The sequence below is a fragment of the Sardina pilchardus genome, chromosome 4, assembly GCF_963854185.1.
Source record: "Sardina pilchardus chromosome 4, fSarPil1.1, whole genome shotgun sequence".
Lineage (NCBI taxonomy): Eukaryota > Metazoa > Chordata > Actinopteri > Clupeiformes > Clupeidae > Sardina > Sardina pilchardus.
In genome coordinates this window covers 15543800-15550577 of record NC_084997.1, presented here as the reverse complement: position 1 = coordinate 15550577, position 6778 = coordinate 15543800, and the positions used below count along the sequence as shown (strand labels likewise).

Genomic DNA, 6778 nt, shown 5'->3' with positions numbered 1-6778 from the left:
CCGTGTTCGGCCAGCTTGGGGACAACACAACGCCCAGCATTAAAAATTCAGACTGTGGGGATTTCGTGAGGGTTTCACCCAGGCGCAAACCGTAATGGCGTGGGAATTTCGGTTAAAGCCGATCTTATTATTTATTAAAAGGTAGTTACATCTGTCTATCAAGAATGTGGTTTATTATTAACTGATGTCCCCTGACTAATGTGCACGTGTAGGCTATTGTACACAGGACATCTAATAAAACTAGTAAAGGAGCCATTGAGACCGACTCATTTTATCTGAAAAGTATGAGTCGTTAACATGACCGTGTGTAAGAAATCAAAGTTGAACTTGGGCATATGCAGAAATATTAATCTTCACAGTCATTTATACGGCATGATGATGGCTATATAATCAATATTTGATAGCCCTTATAGGAAACATGCGCTTTTTTATGACAGTTATTCACTATGTTTAACCTCTCGTACCTTTCTTGCCAGACTACATCACTGGTCTGTCCATAATTTGCCAAAGTGGCAGTCAGACGTGGAGAACCTCACAGAAAAGGAGAATAGGTAGCTCATTCCGGACCGACATGGCCAGAGGCTGATCCGTAAGGTATTTGAAAAAGACGATATTCAGATAACAAATGATCGTGTTTGACGCCCCCTTCTTCCCTCTCACGTATCCACACGCGCTTCCCGCCCCCTTCCCTTGCCTCTCGCGCCCTCTCTCGTGAGTTCTCTGTCAGTCAGCTCTCCTTTGGCAGGGAAACGATTGAAAGTGACACGGAATGATAGTTCTGTTCCCGTCGACATTTTTCAGACGTTAGAGAGACAACTGTATGCAACACACGTGTTACCACAACAATTTGAGTCCTCTTTTGGCTGTTCAGTCACGGGCGGACTGTTAGGCGTATTTGATGCTTTATCCGTGTTCCAGTTTGTGACGATTCGAGTGAGACTCGGAGGACACTGAGCTTTTCTCAAACGGACTAGTTAAATGCTGTAACGCTGCGGAGAAAGGAGAAAGAGTAAACCACCGGCTTCGTGCGTGGTTGCTGAAGACTGGTTCGCGAGAAAGTCCTGCTTCGCGCTCTCTCTCTCCCTCTCTCCCTCTCTCTTCCTCTCTCTCGTCCTTTCACCACCCTCAGATATTATCAGAGACACATGCTGTCTGTCCTCTGCTATCTCTTTTCATTTGGACACGCTCTTTCGCCCACGCTCCTTCACAGCGCCTAGTTCAGAGAAGTGTCAGCAAGCGTCTAAAGTCAGCCGATTTGAGACTGCCGCGGAGCAGCAAGAAACCCAGCCCTGGATTCAATACTTTTGATCAATGGACAGAGTCCTCTCAACGGCCAGTCGAGGTACAGGCACGCCATAAACAGTAAGTTCCATCAAGTTTGTACTCCTCTCTCCCACTTCTGTTGGGCTTACGAGATTTAGCCTAATGTCTTCACGACATACAGGCATTAGCCTTTTCAGACTCAATTGCGCAGACTTCAGTATCTTCAAAGTGTGCATTTATTTGGTTATATGTGATCCGGAACAGTGGCTCATAACCTAAAGCTATACAATTCAGCAATGCCATCGATAAATAATCTGTTGAGGTCAGTTCACCAGGCGAGGATGTATTGACCTTGCAAGAAGGTGTACGGCAACTGGATAGATTTACGAAAGCCCCATATCACAACCGACATAAACATCAAATATTTTTAAAATGATTTAGCATTTAGGCGTAGTTGTCCATTTGTTGCGAAAGCTAGACAGTGTTGGACATACGTGTGGACATATCGTTTGATTAATATAGCATTAGCCTATATGCATTCAACAAAGGATTTACACTCTGTTTTATAGTTAAATCTTTGGGTCACAGATATTTACTCCTAACTGCATTGTAGCCCAATTGCCAACATCAGAGAAGTTTAATCAGAGCTTCAACTTTAATCGAAGAGGAGCTTGTTGAATAGGCAGTTTAAATTATCATTATTGTTATTATTATTATTTTTATTATTATTATTATTATTATTATTATTAATAGTATTATTAATAATTATTATAATAATAATATGCATAATAATTGCATTGTTAATATTATCTTCATTATGTTATTAATAGCTAATAGCCTATTGCTAAATGTGACATGGTTTTGTGACTATATTATTAGCCTATCAGTCTAAAAGTTGTTGTTTGTTTTACAACTACACATACTGATATTACTACTATGGATGCTGTCTTTGCTATATAAACTTATTTTTTTTATAAATAATGTTAAAATGTCTTTGCTTACCCCCTCCGGGAGCTATGGACGAAATGGCAATTGTAAACTCCGAAAGTCAACATTCGCACCCACATAAATTACTGAAGATTGTGGGTGACATTTTTTGTCTTTGCAGACCATGCAAACAGAAAGTGATGAGGACAACAGGCTGTTGTTGACTTCACGGCTCATACGACAGCCTTGATTTTAACTTGTGGTCTAGTAGGCTACTGGGCCTAAATATGTCCAGGTCCACGTAAAGTTCAGGTGACGCGTTATGTCTGTTAGTTTTACAAGACACGCGTAATGATGCTTCTTTTCAATATAGGCTATGTGTAGCCTTTACTGACATTAGGCACCTGGCTTAGATTATTTGGTTGATATTTCCTCAATAGCTTATTAGCTACAGTAGCGCAAAGTAAGATAGCCTATAACGTTTCGGGCTCTTACGGCTGTGGATTTGTCTGCCAACTCTGTTTCTTAGCAGTGCAGTGATAGGCCTCATTTACGTTCCAAGTTTATAGCACCTGAGAAATTATTTCACGGGGTCATTCCTGATTATCCCACCGTTATTTTCAGCGCTCTTCTCAGTCACACCAAAGGCTTGATAATTAATGTTGGTGCTATGTGGTTTGAGAAAGCACTCCAGTAAGACCCCCCCCCCCCCTCTCGATATGTGCGTGTCTTGGTGTGTATGTGCATATTTGTGTTCGTCGGAAAACTTTAATGACAGTGTCCTAGTGTTGGGTTTATTTATTGTCCCAGTCTCTAAATGTCACTGATTTCCAAGAGATTAAACCCTCCACCTTTTCATAATGTTGCAACACATGGAGAAGGGTGAATGTTACATGAAATCGTCTCGTTGTGTCCATGCCAGCCCATTCTATCTGTTTTCTTTTCAATCAATTATTGATGCGTATTTCCAAAGTGGATGAGGGCGAGTTAGGATTTAACACCCCCGTTGTTGCTTTTCTTTTAACCCCTGTGTTTTCATAGACATAAAGGGGTTTAAATTCAACTACGCTCCTGTCAGTGGTAATGCTAGCCACACACGTTTAGAGGTTTGGTTAATTGAAAAGCTAGGGTTGAAAAATGTGGAATAAGTAAAATCTTCTTTCTCTTCTCTTCTTCTCTTTTTTCCATGATGAAACAATACTTTGATAATTAGGCTAATAGCCCACTCGCATTGCAGTCTCTGTTGCCATATATATCCAACTGACTATGTTATTGGCCTATACTAAGTATTATTAAAGCCAACGCCCACGCCAAGTATTTTGTCCATAGGTGAACCTGCGTTTCTGTATATTAAATAAATGGTTCGTTCAGCACTAGTCCCGTGGAGATATTTCCTGTAGATCGTAGGCCTACAGCACGAATAGAAAAATGCATGAGTTTACAAAGGCTGATGTTTCTGACTTTTTCTGTTCAACAACTTGCTCGATGGACCACATATCTGCGCTGTGAATATGCCTGAAGTCAGCGGACAAAACTTCAGAATCATATTCAGAGGGAAAAGATCCCCGGACAGTGAGACTTTCCTCACACACACAATACAATACAAAATAAATGACGGTGAGCATTGACAGAGTGCGCAATTATGCAGAAGGCCTGTTATTTTGTCTGGTTTGGATTGCTTTGGTCAGATATCTCTGCTACCTGAGTATTTTTTCATCAGCAAATCACTTGTTCTTTGCAGATCATAACTGACTCCTGAAGAGCAGTTCCACATCAAATCAAAATTGATGTGATAGACGATTTGCGTTTGTATTATTTGATTTTTTGCCAAATTTGACAAGGTAATGAGTAATGACTGGCGTCAGGGTAAGGATCCCGAGTGATGCCATATAGAACAGGGGGATGTGTGTTTTTGTGAGTAAATGAGACAATTATTGAAGTCATGACGTATCCCACAGCAGAAAGTTAAGTTTAACTAAAAGAAAACACAGCCTTACCATTGTCAAAAGTAATACTGAGGGTAGAAGATGTAGCGAAATACTACCAAGACCATGGCCCGGTTTCTTATAAAAATCTAAACTCCCAAGTAAATACGTAAATTAAAAAAGGAAAAACATATGTCCCGTGCAGATTATTTGGTATTAAGTTACATGTGAGATTTTTCCCTTTTAGTTCAGGCTTCAGTTTGTGTATACAATAAACGTTTACAGAAGTAAATTGCATTTGAGTCGCTATAGCAAAAGTGTTCTTGAAAAAGGGATGCCGGTTGTTTTGTTGCCATCACAGACTGGACTGAAATTCTTTTTACCCGTCTAAAATATGTCATCATGGTGTACTTTAAAGTCACATTAATGTGTCCATTATTCATTTGTGTAGACTTGGCACCAGTTTATTGAACGTGTTTTGCCAAGCTGAAAGGAAAACGAATTCGTTTCAGCAGAAAGTGTGCGTCTTTGTGTATGTGTGTGTGTGTGTGTGTGTGTGTGTGTGTGTGTGTGTGTGTGAGAGAGAGAGAGTGTGTGTGTGTGTGTGTGTGTGTGTGTGAGAGAGAGAGAGCGTGAGAGAGAGAGAGAGAGAGAGAGAGAGAGAGAGAGAGAGAGGGAGAGAGAGAGAATGCTTCCAGTAACATTTGACTTCATATTTAGATTTGGCATCCTGGTGCGTCTTCTCGGGATTTCTGTGGAATTGATCTTGCGCTCACAGGAGCATAACAAAATAGATAAAATCCCGTCATTATTCACGGTGCTTTTTTCAGCTACTCGCATTTCGACTGGCATCCTCGTGAATAAACCGTGAGCTCTTCTGGAAGTCTGTATTTAACTGTCGTTGACCCAAAGTTAACCAGACTGTCTCCGCAAAAGTTGCTACACCGCTGTATTCAATTATCTCGGATATCTCAGGCCATGTTGAGTCGGTCTGAAAAGCCGAGGGAACGGTTCAGTTGCACACTCTTAGTTGCCCTATGGTTTGGCACCTCCATCACATTATGTGCGCAGAAAAAAAGTGTTCCTTTTCAAAATGTTGGATCCATGAAGCTGAAGTTTAAAAAGCATCGTAGGAAGGCAGTAATATTAAGAGTCTGCAAATTCATAAACATTGCTTTGGCTCTTAGTGGCTGAAGTCATTTTAATAGTTTGTAAATCTCTCTGACTATCTCTGTAAACTATAAACTCTGTAAACTATCTGTCATTCTTTCCCCCATTGTCATTGTGTTTCTCCTAAAACAATTTTAATGATGAATCCTCTGGAGACATAATCCACAATTTAGGCCAAAGATCAACAGGGGTTTAAAAAAAAATTGTTTATGCCATACTCCTTCAAGTAATTACTCTCCTTCTCCTCCCCTCTTTCTTTCTTTCTACTCTTGTGCTTCTGTTACTCTCCCTCTGTGCTTTCCTCCCTTTCCCCTCTTCTTCGCGCTCCCCTGAGAACAAACCTATCTCTGCCTTGAGATTATGGGTGTGTTTGTGCCTGCAAAAATTAGTCAAAGTATTCTGCAGGGCTAAATAGCCCAAAGGAAAATCAATACGCACAAGATTGTTAGTAGAAAAGCCTTTACTGTGACAAGACTAGAACCTTGAATTTTAGCATGCATTTTATTTTCACTACTCTTATCCATGGTGCCATCTCTATATATATACACTGTATTTTACATGTGTGTCATGTATTCAGATAAGAAAATTCAAGTGGGAGGTGCAAGGAGGTTTTTTCTTGTTTTCGTGTATAACTGAAATTGAGGGAGGACATGATCAAGAAAGCACTGCAAAACACACCCAACTTTGGAACAAACCAATTTGTTAATACATTTTGAGAAGATAAAAGACTTTGTCAGGTAGATGTTCCTTTTGTGTAAAGCTAATGTGGTTTTGGCCAAATCATTTTGTGTACAATCCAGGTGCGCCGACAATCTATCATCTATATCATTCCTATCTCTCTCACTATCTCTCTCTATATATCCTCATTGATTGACTTTATGCAAGCTCAAGTTTGCAGTACTCTTCAATGAATTATGTGTTTCTTGTTTTGTGGCAGTGCTGTAGACCTTGGTTAAACAGATATCTGCAGAAGGAGCTTAGCATACCGAACACATGCCAAACTATACTCCACACTATGCTTTACAGACCACATTGTCTCACAAATGCTATGTGTTTGCATAGCTATGTACGTTGACTGCACGCATGTTAGTGTGTGTGTGTATGTGTGTGTGCTTGTGTGTGTGTGTGTCACTATGCGTTTTACGGGGCTGTTTGGTGAACTTGGCTTCCATGTGTGACAACTGGGAGAGCCATTCCTCTGAGTCAGTGTGTGGTCTTTGGGAAGTGTCAGAGCACTAAGCATGTGCTGTGGTTAGCCTGTGCGTGCGTGTCCGTGTGTGTGTGTGTGTGTGTGTGTGTGTGGGTGTGTGTGTGGGTGGGTGTCTGTGTGTGTGTGTGTGTGTGTGTGTGTGTGAGTGAGTGTGTGCTCATGCGTATGTGTGTACGTTTGTGTGTGTGTGTGTGTGTGTGTGTGTGTGTGTGCGTGCAATGTGCATGCATGCAATTGTACAGTATGTGTGCTACATCCATGTGTGTGTATGTGTGTGTGTGTG

At 40.9% G+C, this 6778-nt stretch overlaps 1 protein-coding gene across 5 annotated transcripts in view; it reads left to right on the top strand.

Moving 5' to 3' along the window:
- Positions 1–758: 758 nt before the first annotated feature.
- satb2 (SATB homeobox 2) overlaps positions 759–6778 on the top strand; it is a 49014-nt gene continuing 42994 nt past the window's right edge. For all 5 annotated transcript variants that reach the window (XM_062534317.1, XM_062534313.1, XM_062534316.1 and 2 more), the window contains exon 1: positions 759–1362. The gene's annotated coding sequence lies outside the window, so the exon portion shown is untranslated. The remainder of the gene's footprint in view (positions 1363–6778) is intronic.